The sequence below is a fragment of the Neodiprion lecontei genome, chromosome 2 (assembly GCF_021901455.1).
Source record: "Neodiprion lecontei isolate iyNeoLeco1 chromosome 2, iyNeoLeco1.1, whole genome shotgun sequence".
NCBI classification, from domain to species: domain Eukaryota; kingdom Metazoa; phylum Arthropoda; class Insecta; order Hymenoptera; family Diprionidae; genus Neodiprion; species Neodiprion lecontei.
In genome coordinates, this window is record NC_060261.1 from 35,362,898 (window position 1) to 35,378,633 (window position 15,736).

General features: G+C 43.1%; 1 protein-coding gene across 3 annotated transcripts in view; it reads left to right on the top strand.

Annotated features, from left to right (window-relative positions):
* The first annotated feature begins 583 nt into the window (after positions 1-583).
* Positions 584-15,736, top strand: part of LOC107221241 (neuroligin-4, X-linked) — a 30,180-nt gene continuing 15,027 nt past the window's right edge. Inside the window, exons 1-2 of one of the 3 annotated variants that reach the window (XM_046730915.1) lie at positions 584-904; positions 4,482-4,715. The gene's annotated coding sequence lies outside the window, so the exon portion shown is untranslated. Of the gene's footprint in view, positions 905-2,021; positions 2,254-3,877; positions 4,158-4,481; positions 4,716-15,736 lie in introns of those variants that run through there. The other 2 variants (XM_046730917.1, XM_046730916.1) reach the window with 2 other exon arrangements.

Sequence of the window (15,736 nt, forward strand, 5' to 3'; positions counted from 1 at the left end):
TCCAGACTGCCGTCTGCTACGTCGCTGCTGGAGGAGGCAAGAAGGCAAGCGGGACTCGAACAGGGTGGCCGTTAATAACGAGGGAAGATCCGGGGATTCCCCGATACGCCAATGCCCCGTAACAATTAGAATCCCGGCGTGAATATCAGCGGACGGAAATACAACCTGCGGTAACACCTATACGCGTATGGTAATAATTACTTTCGGAAATAGTAGATGGAATTCCGTACGACGACGCGGTACAACAAGTACCTACCCACCGCCTATCTTCAACCTAGGTTGAATCGCGGAGGGAAATAGAGAAAGAGGGAGCGAGAAAGGGGGTGGGGGGAGAAGGCAAATGGAAAGAACGGCGTTCGAAGAGAGAAGGCGAACACGGAGGCGCGGAACCGGCGGCGGCGGCGGCGTCGCGGCGGATCGATCGCGGCGGAAGACGCGGGGCGTCGCGACGCGGCGTAGCTGCTGCCACGCGTTGCGCCGCCGCGCGGCGACGCGAACCTCCAGAACGAGAAGAACCCCGTGTCTGGTGGAGGTGGTGGCTGCCCGTCGTCTCTGCACCGTCCAGTTATCCCGGCGCCTCCGACGCCTCGGTTGCCCTTCTCTTTGCCCGTTCATTCCGCGCCGCGGTCCTCGATCAGGCCGCACGTGTCACTCGCAACCCTCGTCGTCGTTCCCCAGGTACCGCCCTGGGTCAATCTCACCTTCGTGCCGATCGCGGTTTGCAAACACTGCAGGCTTGCGGGGGGTTGAGGAGACGCACGAGTTGTTCGTGCAGCCGTTTCTTAGCTGCGGTGATCACTGATCAGTTTCGCGTACCTGACAACGACCGCGCAACCTCGAGAACTTGAAATAACCTCGCTACGCGGTCTTCTTACTCAGGTCTCACCTTCCTTTGCACTCTAAGGTATAACATAGGAATTAGAATCGGAATCGAAGAACATTCTGATATTCTCATGCACGGAGTACGTGCGATGCGATTTTTATTTGCTCTTCGCGCGTATATACCATGTATACATACGCCATGCACATGTGTCAATTTACATATGTACGTACTCTACGCGCACCCGAGGAACGTATGTTATACATGCAAGACATATTGCACAGATATTTATACGAAGGTATCACAACGGACCGAACAATTTCAGAGCGTGTATAAGGAAAGTTTTAGACCGACGATGAGAAGTATTTTGCACTGACAATGAGCGTGTTACGGATATATGCAAGGAGGGCGGATCGTTCGGGTTCGTTTAGTCGAGTAATAAAGCTGAGATTAACGCCCGGCCGACAAATTTCTCCATGGTCTGACAAAGGGTGATTTTTGTTATTCTTCATCTTCTTCTTTCTTTCTTTCTTTCTTTCTTTCCTTTCCTTTCCTCTATCTTTATTTTTCCTTTTTTGTCCCCCATTCACGGTCGCATTGCTCTTATTTTCCCGCCACAATCGCCCGCTATTTAAGTCTCTCGTTACTCAGCACCCATTAGCATTTAAATTATGTTTTCATAGCGTATTATATAGATTATATAATCCACTCTTACAGCCCGGTTACTTAGCCAACAATACCAAATGTATTCCGACAGTCACCTCAGGCCGAGGATGTGGAATATTTTACTACCCTCCGCGGGTATAATACACTACATAATTTTTACACGGTTTTTTCTCTCCGTCCCTTCTTCGTTTCCATATATGTATGTACATTGTACATATGTACAGAACGGATCAGTGAAAACGGCAGACATTCACGAGCGAGAGGGTCTCCGCGCATATCGATGGGAATATTGATGTTTTATTATTCGTTGAGCTGTGTCAGATTCTCGGGGAAGTGCAAAAAATACGTTCCTCCTCAAACTTTCCTCGAACATGGTCGAGCAAATGTGCGAACATTAGGTGTTTCGGTGCGATGTGGTGGAAAATTTTTTTTCAGCGGAGTAGTTCAATCTTTGTTAAAAATTATTTCCCTTGTTATGTAACCGGTTGTTTACTCCACTTCGCGTTGGCGTTGAAGTTTGCGGAAAAAATAAAATCTAGAATCACGATTGTTTGGGGAAAGATTGCTCGTATACATCGTTCATTGTTAGCCAAGAGATGATCGATTCGCGGTTACATTAATTACAATCTATAGCTCGGCAAAAACAACAACTTAGAAACACGTCGTTCGGAACAACAGGAGATAAATTGCAGTTCGAGCCTGGCAGTTTCTGCGACACAGATCAACAACGACAGAACGAACGAGTTTGCATTCTCACGTGACATAAAGTGAGCAAAATGTTTCCTTGGGTTTTTTGCAACGACGGATTAAATTTCAATCGAATTTATCGGTACGTGGTACAATACGACAGCGATATTTCTCACTCGGTTTTTTCGCTTCGCTGTCGACAGCTTGTGATTCCAACGTGAAAAGTATCGCTATACTTACAAGGTGTAATTTCTGCGTCAATATACGTTACGTACATCGGAGCACACGACGGGTTCAAATAAAAAAAAGACGCTGACATTTTCTTTCGAAACTTTATCGGTCTGTTAGAATTTTCTGCCTAAGAGGAATTATTCATCGATACAGGTTTATCCACGGTTTATGTTAGACACGCCGCGACTCCCGTAGCAAGAGATGGATCCATTAATTTTCGCTCAAATCCGCGCGTAGGGTGCAGAATGGTTTCCTCTTTGTTGACGGAACCGTAAAAAATTCATTCCGCAGAGCTAGCGCGAGGACGATGATTATTTAAATAACGAGACGCGGCGGCTGCTTCGAGTTGCGAAGAGCCTTTTTCTCTTCTCTTAATAATTTCAGGGAAACTGAGATTAAATTTTACCTGCTATTTCCAATATACTTTCACCCGGGAAGTACATTATATACGTGAATAGGTATACATATACACTGGACCAATTTATCCACCGGGAAACTTTTGCTCTCTTAATTAAATATTTCCAAAGACTGCCTCAGGGTTTTGTTATATTACGAGAGTCTTATTATACAGGTACGTACAGACTGGCATGTCTGGCATGCTGTGTACGTACTGAGGTAAGTGTACCGGTTATCGACACTATAACGAGAATTATTGACGCTTTGATTTTCAAAAATTACAATTTTACCGCACAAATTGTGAATTTTTCGATGATTAAAACCGATTGCTGGAGGGTTTGACGATACAACGTTATTTTTTGTTGATTTTAGAAGTAAGGATGAAACGAATACATCCAAAAACGGTGGATATTTGGGACAGGGTGAATAAGTGGTACACTCACCTTAACCCCGGCAAGTTCACTTTTCAAACTGAATAATTTAACGAGTCAAACCGCCGGAGTGACGGTCCGACCGACTTTGTCTCACCTCGGCTAACAGCAGGCAACCAAAGCTGCAAAGTACCGAACGCCAAACTCCGCGTCAACAATTAAGGAAGCGCATCCATCTTGAGGGTTTCAAAATTGCAGCAATTTCCCGTCGTTTCGCGGTGAGGGAAATTAATCAACACTCAACGGCGTGTTTTTCATTGTGATTTATCGATGGCCTAGCCTTTATTTTCATGCAAATAACACCGCAGTCTCTCACTCCACTTTCGGGGTATCTCGAAAATTACTTTATTGTGGCGGATCAAAGAAAAATTGACTGGAATTCAGGAATTTAAATGTCTTCTAGACAAATGACAACGAGTTTCGTGAGTTTAATTATAATACATAGTTATAGGATATTTGGATAAAACGTTGAAAACCATTTCTGACAAATCAGCCGCGACAATTCCAGTATAAAAAGTCATTTGAATAATCCGGAGCATAGAAAATGTCCCACGGTATACGTACATATATATTGTATATATGTATGTATATATGTATTATTATCGCCGAAATAGCCCGCGTCACTCGCGGGACTTACTTCGAGGGGATACTTGACTAAACTTTGAAGATATGCCCACCGAGTGAACCGATGAAAACAAAGCTGAAGCATTAGATAAGAGACTGCGAAAAACATCCATGAATGTGCATCTCTTGAGTGAAGCGGATGAGAAGTGGGTTGAATTGTTATCCGGCATGGATTTGCGAAGGGTTAAGAAAGGAGAAAATGAGTCAAGTTCTTTCGAAGTCAACTGCAGAGGATTCGAATAAGATCCTCGAGAGCGAAGTGCTTCGTTCCGATAGCAGATGGACAAAGTATTATCTACCCGGTAATCGCCTTACGATTATAGTTTCTCGAAAGGAGAAGATGAGTCGAGATAATTCAGCTCGAACGATTCAGACTTCAAGTCTTACAGTTAATACCGTTGAACCCCTTGCACGGCCTGTCGGACATGCGAGACGAAAGGGAGGCGTTTCTGAACGCGGTTTTTCTTGTGCGAGAGGGATGAATGAGAGTGAGAGTAAAAATAAAAAATGTGGTAAGCTTGATAGAGTTGAGCCAAAGGGAAAGGGTCTGTGTGACTGCTGCAGGGTGTGTAGGGCTAGTGACGCGGTCGTAAAGCAAACGGTAATTCTTGAAATCCCTTTCGCAGCACCCGGATTAAGGCGAGGATCGGTTCGAGATACAAGACATCCGTCTTCGCGGACCTTTGCAAACGAATCGTGACGAGGGGGCGAAGAAAGAGAGAAGAAGAATTTCAACGTTGCGCCGAGGGAAAGCCCGGCGTGTAAAACGTCGAGAAGACTTCTTCGAAGAAGGACAAGAAGATGAAGCAGGAGGAGGTCCGATCGCTGATGGGAGATAATTTGTTAGTCGTATAAATTCCGTGAGTAATTACTTCGCTAATTAGCCAATTAGGTAATTAGCTAGTTGTATTAATATGTACATCTATTACACGAGCAGGGACACGAGCACCGTACATAATGCCGCTATCAATTGCAGCTCAGAAAATCACGAAAACCAAATTTTTCAATAAACAGCCTCAATCGATTAGCTTCAAATTTTTCTCATGAATTCTTTGCTAGAAAATGAAAATTTTGAGACCAAAATGAACAAATAATTGAAAAGTGAGACAAAACGTATAAAATATAAATTTTTATTTCTGATATTTATATTTATTTCAATTTTTCTCACTTTTAAATTACTTTTTCATTTTGGTCCCAAAATTTTCGTTTTCGAACAAGGAATTCATGAGAAAAATTTGAAGCCAATCGATTGAGGCTATTTGTTGAAAAATTCGGAATTCATGATTTTCGGAGCTGTAAATATCAAACCCGTGATCCAAAAAATCTGAAACTCGTTTTCAGTGAAGGATGATTTTGTTATGCACTATAAACCATACTTAAAAATAAACAAAATCGTCGATCGTGAACATCAGGCGTAGGTCGGTTTAGGGTGGAATGCCTTATATATATATGTATGTACGTATGTATATACACATACACATGCACGTGGGCATGCTGCTTATTGTACATGGATTGTGCAATTAAATCGTGGTACGTCATACCTATAAAGCGATAACGGGGCAGTAATGAGGGGAGCGAACACCTTAACTTGTCTCTTTCATCTCCCGACATACGACGAAACTGAAATGATTTTATCTACCCTCTCGGAAATTATTAACCGCGTGGCGATAACCGGACTCGGTCCCGACAGTAATTCATCTTCATTTGAATGCTCTTCGCAGTTTGCGAATCCCTTTGGTTATGCTTTCACGCGTCTCCCATGCATAAATAAGCTATCAAAAGCGGAAGTGATACGAATATGGAACACTTTTTTCGCCGTCCCAGTGGTATTCTCTTTTTCTTCGCGCCGACTTAAAGTTTGCTTCGGAATCTCGAACATATGAAACTTAAACCGAGAGTTATAACACCGCACACTATCCCCATGGATAGGTTATATACATATATTTGGGAAAAAAATCCCAAGTCGACGATGAAAATTTTTCGTCAACGTAAATCGATATTTCTATAAATCCTGCGTATAACCTATCTCAATTACGTTAAATTTCCGGCAGAGTTGAGAATGAAACGGGAATTATACAATCTCGCAAGCGCTATATGTATATGAGCGACAAATTTTTTTTCACCCGCAAAATGAGGGTCAGATAAAAGGCGGATTCCAAAGCTCTCGGTGTAGCAGTCTCTCTTCGAAAAAAAAAGAAAGAAAAAAACCAGCGAGATCATTCATTACAGTCTTTCTAAAGAATGGTTGAACCCCGAGGGGGGGGGGGAGCTGAACACTCGGGGACTTTTAGAACTCGACACGCGTTGAATGAGGGAAAAAACTAACATACAAATCAAAGTACGTTTTTCCATTCCTCCCCCCCCCCCCCTCTCTCTCCTCCACTTTCCTCTCCGACGGTTCGCTGCATGCGAGAAATGGTCAAAACGAGCGTGACGCGGGTAGGTATCTCTAATCATTACCCCGAATCAGGTGGAAAACCGTAACGTGGCATGTATTATACATACCTCGGTTATTCGTGCTCCCGCGGTTATCTCTCGGCCCTGTTTTTGTCCATCTTCGTGACAAACTTGATCAGCGAATCGTTGCGGGGGAAGCACTCTGGCACACAGGCGAGGTAGAGATGGAGGTGGAGGTGGAGGTGGAGGAGGGCGAGATGCGTAGGTACGGGAATGATATAAAACACCCGGTCTCGTGCCGCTCGAGAGAGCCGGTGTAACGCGGGGTGGTGGTCGAAGTGGTCCCTGGTAAATAAATAAATCCACCAACGGCCCAGGGTGCCTGAGTTACGGCTGTTGCTGTTGCCGTTGCCTTTTCTACCGGGGAAAAATCCTGCAGAGTTGCGAGGGCATCGCGCTGTTTACCTCGTCACGGATTTCCCGCTCCGTGGGTGTCGAGGAAAAAGAAAGAGATAGGTTTGAGAATGACGAAAAAAATGAGTAAACAAATAAATGAACAACTTTAGGATATTTTCACTGCCTCCGCGTTTCGAGCCAATTTACCGATAGTGCAGTTTTATTGCACCGGTTTATTTATGGCACTATTTATATCGGCGGTGTACGTATGTCGAGACTGTAAAAGGCGCAGGGTTTCATACCGTCGTATTGCACGATCGAACGTATTATACACGCGGATCACTTCGAGAGTTTAACTAAGTTGAGAGGAATTGAAAAAAAAAAAAAAAAACCGAGCGCGTGTAACCGCAAAAGTTGAACATGACGAACGGTTTTCAATTGTACGCGCGGAGAGACTTTTGTTATCAATATTTGCTTTATTATTTGTCCATAATTGCAATAAAATTTCAGAATTTAAGAATAATCCAGGTACAGTAATGGCCATTCCGACAATAATAGGAGATCTTACTATTTCTATACGAGTTATGGTTATTTTGACGAATAAGCGTTGGTACTGTAAGTTCAGAAAAGGTATTTACTTACTGTCGGGAAATTGGGAGTGTAAAAAAGTTACAAGCATAAATAATAAATTTCCATAAATAACTCTGAACGTGAGTATTTCAAGTAATATAAATTGCAAGATACTAATGAAATTTTAATGTTCTCGATATATTAGATATTAACTCTGCATTTTCACAATCACTATGCGATTTCTTATAATACTGCCTCGATTATCCCTGAATTCATAGGTACATTTTATTATTATTATGGACAAAGAATAAAGCGAAAATTGATGCCAAAAGTCCCTCCGTGTAGAAATCGAATCAATAGATACAGAAGTTGAGCCCAGTAATTTGTAGATATCTAATAAAGCAACATTCGGACATAAAGAAATCACGATTCGATTTCGCATTCAACTGCAGCTGGTTCCACTTTCGCCAAAAATTCATACCAACGCGTGTAATCATAAAACGTATAACGTTTCACAAGCTTCGTAATTCTTCCATGACAAGAATATATCATGAAAAATGAAAAAAAGAAATTATCGAACCGCTGTATACTGCAAAATCTCGTAATCAGGTAACGTCCCCTGAGATTGTGTCATGCGATATATACAACATTAACCAAAAAATACATCACCTCGTGTGAATTGAACGCACAGCTCTCATTTTAACCCTGTACATTTTCTCCCCAACACAATTAATATCGCGTTGTCGTTTTCCCGTTTTATTTCATTTTATTTTCATTTCCTTTTGTTTTTTTTTTCTTGCTTTCACGTTATATATCGTTATTTTTTCCCCCGTGTCTTCGCGCGCAGAGATGGATTTCCGCGGAGTAGGTACATACGTGCATACATACACAAGTAAATACATACATACATGATGCATTCGCAACGGTGTTCGCGGTCGAATCATTCCCTTGCCCTGGTAAATAAATAAATCCGCCAGCATCCGTGAGTTACCGCGCGGTAGCTGTACAAGGGTGGCCTAGGTTCAGGGTTTAGGGCACTGCTTTCGGGACTGGATTCAAGCCGAACTCTGGCATCTCTTCTCACATTTTTTACCCAGCGTTTCATATACGAACGGATTTTGTTCCCCTCTCCTTTTTTTTTTCATTTTTCATCCCGTTGGGAAGGAAAATTGTTAGTTATATTTCTCCACGCGCGGTAGCCCCATACGTCCTCTTCAACATCCCATAAGACGGAATGAAAAATTTGAAGAATCGCGGTGTCTCGTTTGAAAGGGTAGAATGGTAGGCTGAGAGAATAATGGAAGGAGGGAAGGGAAGAGCACCCATAAAGCATTTTGCACATCACACCCTCGTACCTGCTGCAGCCTCAACTCTTAAAGCTAATCTTCCTACATTGTTGGAGCTAATATACCTGGGCGTAGCTACGTGTCTGTAACGTTTTTCGCTCGTCTTCAAAAGCTCCGCGCAGACGGAAGACTGCGCAAAATTCACTGGGTACTTTAACGAGCTATTAGCTGTATACACCCGTAACCCAACAAAAAGGTTTTTTAACACTCGCTTACAGTATCCCGAAAAGCTTCACACTTATACCACCGTTCGTTACTCGCCGTAGAGACAACTTAACAGATAATGGTTTTTCTCGGAGTGTTTTCATATTCGCAACCATACCGTGCGAACACTCTGATACAAAACCGTACGAGACTAATTTATTTCTCTCTTCGCTGGATTGTACAACGAATCAAAATTGGGAACAGTCCTGTTACTCTCTTTTCTCGCTCTCAATTCGGCTTCATTTTTGGCCTTCCGTGCCTGAAAAGGAAAAATCGGAACCCTTATAGGATCACTTCGTTGTCAGTCTGTCCGTCCGTCAAGATCCTTTTTCTCATGAACGATTAGATGTATCAAGTTGAAAGTAATATCAAATACCAAGGTCTACGGTCCCTCGGAGGGGTAAATAATTAGTTTCCAAGTCGAGTCAATCAAAAGATACGACCATTCATGTCACACAGTTTGATACTCGCAAGCTCACTCATGAAAACGTATCTTACTTCCCTTTGACCTAGAATCATGAAATTTGAAGAGAAGCGAGGTCTCACAGCGCAAGTAAAGGAAAAAGTCTGAAAATAATTCATTTGCAGTTCTATCGCATAAAAAAAAAGGAATTAAGTTTCTCCGGAACCCTCAAGACGCAAGTTCTACTCGCACTTGTCCGGTTTCAATTTTTCGTCAAAACTGTTTCCAACCGAGCTACCCGAACGTGGAAACGGTGCATGTAGCCTCGGCACGTGACAACTGACAAGTTGAACTCGTACTCTCGGACGGGCTTTAGCATCGTTCTCTAATTGTCTCGAGCCTCTTGTTTCTCTCGGGCAGTGAGCAAAGCAAAGCTGCTTTCCGTATCGATTTCTTCTGAGACGTCTTCAGGCGTTGTGCCAGCTGGTGACAGTCGCCCCCAGAGCTCAGGGTAAAAACTCTTCGACATGGTAGCTGGCATATTCCGGCGCGTTTCTGCCGTGCCACCTCATACCTGTCCCCCAATATTGCCTCCCGTATTGGTGGGTTAAGTGAGGTCAGGTTGGAATTGTGATTGGACTTGATCAAATACAGGACCGGCCGGGTGCGCGTCACGTGAGGCATCATCGCGTCCTGGCTGCAGCTTATCCTCCTCCTTCTCGCCGCTGTACAGACATCGTGTCCTCGGTAGTCACCCGCCAAGACCTCCGATCGATATCGGCAATCCATCAGGTTCGAATCCCACATCTCCTCGAGCGGAACGAGAACACCTTTTTCCAAATTGTCGTGCAGTATGTCCTTGGGCTCGCAGTCCGGAAGTAGCCGGTGTTCGGACCGAAGGGAAAGGTGTTCGAGAAGAGACGGATCATAGCAAATCACTTCCGACTGAAGGGACACGCTCGGAATTAAATCGGAATCGAATAAACCACTGCTTGATGATCTCTCGTATGCCTATCTTAGAACTACGAATAGTAAAGGTAAGAAGAAGTAGATCGTATAGATTTACAACTGCAAAAGTGTCCGCCAAAAAGTCACCAGAATGGAACTCACAAGCAACAAGGGTAACGATCTGACTGGCGCTTTGTGGAACTTTTGCTGCCGCAACGCCATCCCAATTTCCCTATATTTTACGGACACTTTCCATACACGGATATACATAGTCCTCTTTACCTCTACCCTCCATACTTGGAGCCTAGATCAATGTGGACTGATCAAGGGAATTGCCGAGACCTAGCGACGAATTGAGCATAATTTATAGCGAGCGTCGTGACATGTTACGTTGTAGGTACCCCTTACTAAGATATTACCTTACTCCTTACCGTTCGTCATATTCGCCTCCTCCACGATGTTTGCATAGTCAATTTACCAAGGCGAAGTATAATTCGGTTTCGTAGACGCTGCGATCGGGGGTTTTACCGTAAGCCGCTTTGGTTCTCGATAAGCTCGTAATCTTGATTGCATTTACCCGCTGGAACGGCCGTCGTCGATGGGCCTCTTCCATATCCACGCGCGTCAGCTGCCCGCGATTGCTGGAGGTATAAGGTACTCTTCATGCGCCGATAGACGTACGAACCCTGCATGAAATCTACGTTATTACTGTCCAACGATGTGAGGGATTATCTAGCGCCGTCTAGCTACCGTTATGGAAGAACTGTTTGTTTCTTTTTCAGTTTGTTCAGCGACGACCCTGAAGCCGTAACATATACGTCATCACGCTAAATAAATATTCTTGTATATTTTAACGATATTTTTCGATCGTTCCGCAACGCGTTTTTATTTCGCAAATATTATTCGTTATTTATGTTATTTCAACGAACGTATTCTATGTTGGTCAGAGTGACGAATGAAAAGTGTGAAAATATACGAGCGTCGAGTATAAAACAACAACAACAACAATCACCGACACTTGAAATCTTTCGCGCGGTGCGGAAAATTGTGTTGAATTTTTCAACCGCGCTCAAAGACCGTCGAATTCGTGTGAAATCAGGGTATGCCCTGCGAAGGATAAGGAAAAGCCTCCAAATCTTCTGGATATGTCAGGGAATTCAGAATCGTTGAAATGTTATTTGCTCCGTCTGCAGCGGAAGATAAAATGCTGCTTCCTCGCAGTTCGTCGAATTCTCGAGAATTTTTTTCGAACTTGTAAAAATTTTCTTCCACAATCGAGATTTCGATCGTAATATGATAGTGACTTGAACGCTATTTATCATTCTCTGAAGTGAACTGACAATTAAACAGACTCCGTCCCGGACGCGGTAATAAAAAAACGATGATATATCATACCCTACGACATATCCTACCTTTTCGAATTCATGGCGGATTTGTGCAGCATATTTCAGCGATACAAAATAAATTTGCGACAAAACTATCCTTTCAATTACTCATCAGGCAGAATGGAAGGGCGTGTGATTCACACGCTGTCTACGCTACGAATATTCGGCTTTATGAAATCCAGTTCCTTCGCGAGGTTAAAGTTAGTAACATTATCGTAACGAAATACTCGGGAAAAGATTACTATTTTCTTAGCATTAAAGTGATTTTCAAGGGACCCTTGAGATTTCGAAATATGTACGGAGAATATAAAGGAGCAGATTTTACTAAAAACTGCAGGAAATGAGGGACACATGAGGTTTTTTGGTAAAATATACCTTGCAAAATGCAGAATTTAGTCTAGAACAGTGAAAACCACTCTGTGCAAGGTAAAACCTGCTACATTTATAGTAAAAAATATAGTTGACACGGGTATTTTTTTTACCAAAAACCTAAATCTGTCCCTCTTTTCCTGCAGTTTCGATCAAAACCAGATCTCTTTGTCATCTCTCCGCGTGAGTGTGTTTCGTTTTATTACAGTTTACTGGATTTGAGACAATTAAAAAAACGCTAAATAGCGGTTTTTCTACATCCGGAATCGTCACGACACAACGTTACAAGCTTCAAGACGATGATCTTTCGTATTCCGCGTCCACGGATGTGCAAAATTTCTTGAAATATCTCTACACAACGCCGGGATAAGACGATGCCTCGGAGGTGAAGTGAACACGCGTGCGGCAACGAACAGAAGGGAAAGCGCAGAGGCAGCGTAGGTGGAGTAGGTAATACGTGCCCGGCTCGCGTGGAATTTAGCAACGACTTAACGTCGTCATCCCGCAGGCTTACGTCGGAACGAGGAACGGAGACATCCCACGGGGTAAAGGGGTTGCAGAGGGGTAGGATCATCGAAATATCTCGCCGCCCTTATCGCGCCCTATCGAATTATCCCGCCCTTCCTCCGTCCCGCGAATACACAGACGCACCCTGTACGTCTCTGATTGTGAGTGGACCAGTGTGTGGGATGAACCCGCATGCGTGAAGAGTGGAGAGGATGTGCAAGGGGGAGGTGTAAGGCGAATTTACAGCGAGCGAGAGGACACGGAGCAGCTGACTATCGAGGTAATTCAGATCGGTGCCATCTCTGTAGGTTGCGGACCGTCTTATTCCCGCCATACGGCCACGCCTGCACGCGTGATGTACGTTCACGTAGGTGTGTATAGAAGAGGGAAAGCCCGAGCTATTTACCGGTTTAACAACCGGCGCTGGGGGTGTCGGTAGACGTTATAGTAGCTCGGTCTTATTGCCAATTACCACGTGTCGATATAACCCTGACAAGTGGCGCTCATCTGCGCTCCTCTTATTATACTGTCCGTGTATGTATGCGATACGTTTATTTGCTGCTGTCGAGTAATTCAGAAGCCAAGGATATTTGCTCTTCTTCTTCTTCTTTCTTTTGCTTTTCTTCCAATCGCAATCAACGTGCAGCAGCGCTTTTTCCGACTTTTTTGTACACAGAGGAGCTAAGGTGGAAATGGAAATTAGTCGAGGTCATAAACGTTGTTTGCAACTGCGGGAGAGTTATGCGCGAAAAATAATACGAATCAATGATAATTTTTAAGATATCGGAGAAGCGTTGTAGACATAGGCACGTTAAATTATTCGTAAGCCCGCAAAATTCGTACTTTTCTTTGGAATTCATTTATACATTCCTCATATTATTGGAAATTCAATATAGGCATTCAACCTGCACGATGCCGGGAATTTATTTATAATATAACCGGATTTTCTGACGAGGAATTGAAATGATCGAATACTTTCAGCATCGAAAATACCAAGATTTCTGATATGAATTATACTTGCATATTGCATGAGAAAAGAATTGATTTGCTGTTGTTGTTGTTTTTTTCTTTTACCAGACCCTAAACCCGTACCTTGGTATAAATACCTGCTTATCATGTTTCGAATTTTTATTCGAAAGCAAAGAATTATTTTCGCAACAAACTCTGCCGCCTTGTGCAGAAGTTGAAAAAACAGATCGAAGCCGACGAGACGGAGGGTTGGAATTATTCATCGTTCTGCGTTACTCGCGACGGATATATAGGTACATAATATTATAGGCAGGTACATAGGTACGACAAATAGTCTAAATGAAAGGGAAATATATTCTTTACAGGGCTGACGGGTAAACGAATATTATAAGAATTGACGAAATAATTTCTGTTCCTCCGTTTCCCGGGTATATTCAACCTTTCCATCTGTCCCTTCTTCTTCTCCTTCTTCTTCTTCTTCTTCTTCCTCGTTTATTATTCATATTGTTGTATTCTCCCAGCGTTCCAAAAAATCAGTGCAATTCCCCGGGTGGATGAGGTCAGAATTCTGAAGATAAATTCTACCCTCGGTATCCCTAATTTGTTCCACTCAGTTGGATCAATGCCCTTAAAGACGGGGCTAATTCTGCGTAACGAGAAGCGCGAGAAACCGTGGAGGGTTATGCCGAGAGTCGAGTCGAGGCGAGTCAAGTGAGTCGGGAGTGACCCGCGGCAGCGTAAAAACCACTGAATAGGATTCTAATGGATACGGCGGTCGTTTGAGAAGTGTATGCCACACGGCTAGGCCCCCGTATTATACAATACATATATAAGGGTAGTGAGAAAAACTCTCTCAACCTACCCGTGAACGGGCATTAGCGATCCATTTTCAAATACAACTCGGCAACCTGTGGCTATTTCCACCATCGAGGATTTCATACCTGATCGGTGTACGATGTAATTAGCGTTTGGTCAGACGACGACGATGATCAACGTTTCAATTCTCTTCCTCATTCGATCGTTTACCTTCTTTCCACCAGATCTCTACATTTTCCCGCAGGAAATGCATAATGGGGGGAAATTTCACAACTTCAACATCGCTTTCCGTCCACGATTCGTGTTCCGCTTCCGCGTAGTTTCTCCTGCTTTATCTTCTCCGCATATACATATACGGGGGGGGGGGGGGGGGGCATGAAATGTTACCGCTGCAGGAATGTACGTTTCTTTTTTATTTCTATTTTTTTTTTTTATCTTTTCACCCCCTTTCCGCTCGCGTCTGAGCGACGCGTCTACGTTAAGTTCTACTTTCCACCAAAGTTTGTTATTTCTGTCACGACTGATGGACGGTCTTCAGAGACAGAGAGAGCGACAGAGACAGATATTAAATACACGTGTAAGTATAGAGGATATCCCCGCCCATCCTACCCTTCCACTTCTCCCATAGCGAGACAAATTACCTCCCAAATATGAGACATAAGCGCTGTGAGTGAAGCGACGACAAAAAAAAAAAAGAACAAGTCGATGGAGGAGGGGGAAAAAATTACACCGATCATCGAGTACAGAGTCAGTTTTAGGACGAATACATATACCTATAGAACCTGCGAACTCTCCGTGAAGTAAATTATACTGAAATTGGATTCCACCTCGTAGTATCACCTAAACTTCAAAAATGTTTCAATTTTCATCAATTTTTCTTTGTTTTTTTTTTTTTCTTCTCTTTTTTTCACGACGCCACACTTGAACTTTCATGTATACATGTAACGAACAATTTAAAAATAAATTCGTTCCAAAAGGATGTTATATAGAACCCAATTATCTTGTACCTACCTTTTTACCCTCTCTGGCTGAGTAAATGGTTTATTTAACGCATCGATCGACAAGGGTACAGTGCATATATCCGTACGTACAAAGAGCTGGGGCGAGAATGTTCGATAATGAGAGAGGGAAAAGGAGAAGAAAAAAAATGGGGGGAAAAAAAATTGCATTACCGCGAAGAGGTTTTTCCCGTGATGTAGGTATACCTATCTCGAGTAAATGCTATTATACGCGGTGTAGCTAGTAACAAACGGCGGCATAACTCGATCGGGCATGTTTGCGCATGTATGTGTGTATGTACATATTATATTGTATAGGTATACACACCAATTTTCGTTGAAGCAATCTCATTCCGCTGATAGGTAGAGGAGAATTTGTATGGTGGATTCCTTGACGATAATAAAATAAATAACTTGATTAGGTACTCCTACCTGCGTTAAGATCACCGTCAGTTCCTCGTTCGTATAGTCAAATATATAAAGCAGGTACGCGTACATGTACATTTTTCGAGCGATTAATACATTTGCATATACGAACGCTGCAAAATATACCGGTGTAAAAATTCTGATTCG